This window comes from Leptonychotes weddellii, chromosome 4, assembly GCF_054177405.1.
Source record: "Leptonychotes weddellii isolate Sample4059 chromosome 4, ASM5417740v2, whole genome shotgun sequence".
Classification (NCBI taxonomy): domain Eukaryota; kingdom Metazoa; phylum Chordata; class Mammalia; order Carnivora; family Phocidae; genus Leptonychotes; species Leptonychotes weddellii.
This window is the reverse complement of record NC_138372.1, coordinates 62,768,073-62,770,440: the sequence shown is the minus strand read 5'-3', so window position 1 is coordinate 62,770,440 and position 2,368 is coordinate 62,768,073. Positions and strand designations below refer to the sequence as shown.

Genomic DNA, 2,368 nt, shown 5'->3' with positions numbered 1-2,368 from the left:
GTATCAAGTCTACTGATGGACTGATGAAAGACATTCTTCGTCTCTATTAGCAAGTTTTTCACTTCTTGCACTGCCATTTGATTTCTCCTACTTTCTATTTCTTTCTTGAAATTACCCATCTGATGGGGCTCCTGGGTGGCTCAGTTGGTTAAGCAGCTGCCTTCGGCTCAGGTCATGATCCTGGAGTCCTGGGATCGAGTCCCGCATTGGGCTCCCTGCTCAGCAGGGAGTCTGCTTCTCCCTCTGACCCTCCTCCCTCTCATGCTCTCTGTCTCTCATTCTCTCTCTCGCAAATAAATAAAATCTTAAAAAAAAATTAAAAAAAAATTACCCATCTGATCTTACTTTGCAAACTAACTTTTTCATTAGAGCTTTTAATATATTATTCATATTTATTTTAAAATTTCTGTCAAAGAGTTTCAACATCTGTGTCATACTCCATCTAGTTCTAGTGATTGATTTGTCTCTCTAGAATGTTTTCCCATGTCTTTTTGGATGCCTCACAGCTTTTTGTTGAAAGCTAGACATCTTGTGTGGGACACTAGATAATTGAGATAAATATTTTTATGCTTGGAAATAAGCACACTTTAAAAAAAATATATTATTATAGCCAATTAGTGAAGGGTTTATGTTAATCTAGTCAGGAGTTGGGCTGTGTGAGATTTGTTGTTGCTATGAGTGGTCTGGATTCACCACAGGCTTCAAATTCCCTGAGTGATATCTTGGGTTTAGGGTGTGGGATGGTTGCCAAGGTAGGTTTTAAAGTGTGTGCTCCCCCCGTTGGTGTTGTGTTTCCTAGTGTACTTCTCCCCAAACAGAATCTCTTCCTTGCAGCTCTCTCAGCTATATTCTACTGTTATTTTTACTCAACACTTGTTTGCCTTAATTTTAGGTTGGATACATTATCTATGAGTCCAGCTGGGGTCCTTCAAAACACTCCTGCCTCTCTTCCTACTGTAATGTTGAACCTGGAACTGATCTGTTCCTCCCCGAAGGTGGTGCTTTTTAAAAAATTCCCTTTTCCAAACTGCAGTGGGTTCCCACCAGTGCCCTAAAACAACACATTTTTGTTGTTCTTCACCACCACTACCCACCCTCAAAGGTTAAGGCTTTTGATCAGAAAGAGAAATAGGAAAAACAGTTGTGGGCAGAGTTTTGGCAGTGGCCATCCTTCCCTTCCCCCAAAGAGAACCATGAGGAAACCTATCTCAGGACTCTTCCCATGCCTGTTAGTGCCTTGTGGGGTTAAGTCTCTTCTTGTAACAGTGTGAGAATCTTATTAGTATCTGAAGTCCCTGAGAGCTTTCCACTCTGATGTCAACCTTCACTCCATCTTTAGCAGTTTGTTAACAATTTTTAGCTATATCCTCTTACCATCTTTTAAGCAGCCAGTGGTGCCCGCCCCAGGTAAGCAAATGCTTGGGTCCTATTTCTCTCTGAAGTTGTCTTACTACCCCAATAATTCCCATTGCAATTCTCTGGTAAATTCAAAAAACATCATTAATTTGCAGTTTGCATTTTCCTGTTGCACGTTCCATGTTCTTATTATCTCCAGGTTTCTCCATCTCTAAGCTGAAATAGAAGATGACCTGGTTACAAAATTCTTCCTTGGCAGTTCTTTCTTTTTTTTTTCACATTAACATTCTTAGTTCATGAATCCTCTCATGAAAAATCTGCACAATCACCACAGATAAAGCCATGGCAGCATCTTTACTCCTTTGGTTGTCCAATCTCCAGCTCACTTCTTTTTGCCAGCAACAACATTGGCTTTTGCAGTCCCCCTGACTTTCTTCATTCTGTTCTTGCGTTCCTCTCGCTGTTTTCTTGATGTCTTTTTCTTCTAATACAGGCCATGCCTTGCAAGTCTATGTTTGAGTTCATTTTTCTTTGCTTAATCCAAGGAATCATAAATCATGCCAAAGCCAGTTGTCTTGCCATCACCAAAATGGGTTCTGAATCCAAATACAAATATGATATCTGGTGTGGTCTTGTACATTTTGGCTAGTTTTTCCTGAATTTCTCTCTTAGGTACTGTTGCCTTTCTGGGGTGAAGGACATCAATGACCATCTGTTTCCGCTGAAATGGTCAGTTGATCACGAACTTCCTGGTCTGGATAGTTGCTGTGTCATTCATGATGGCGACCGGGCTTCAAGCAGCCAGGGAGGAAAAAATGAAATAAAAATAAAAATAAATAACTTTTTTAAAAGATTTTATTTATTTGAGAGAGAGAGAGAAAGAGAGAGAGAGCACAAGCAGAGGGAGAGGGAGAAGTAGACACCCCGCTGATGCGGGACTCAATCCCAGGACCCTGGGATCATTACCTGAGCCAAAGGCAGATGTTAAATGAGCCACCCAGGCACCCCTGAA

At 41.0% G+C, this 2,368-nt stretch overlaps 1 pseudogene; it reads right to left on the bottom strand.

Moving 5' to 3' along the window:
- Positions 1-1,695: 1,695 nt before the first annotated feature.
- On the bottom strand, positions 1,696-2,134 carry LOC115944549 (small ribosomal subunit protein eS24 pseudogene; annotated as a pseudogene).
- Between the last annotated feature and the right edge of the window lie 234 nt (positions 2,135-2,368).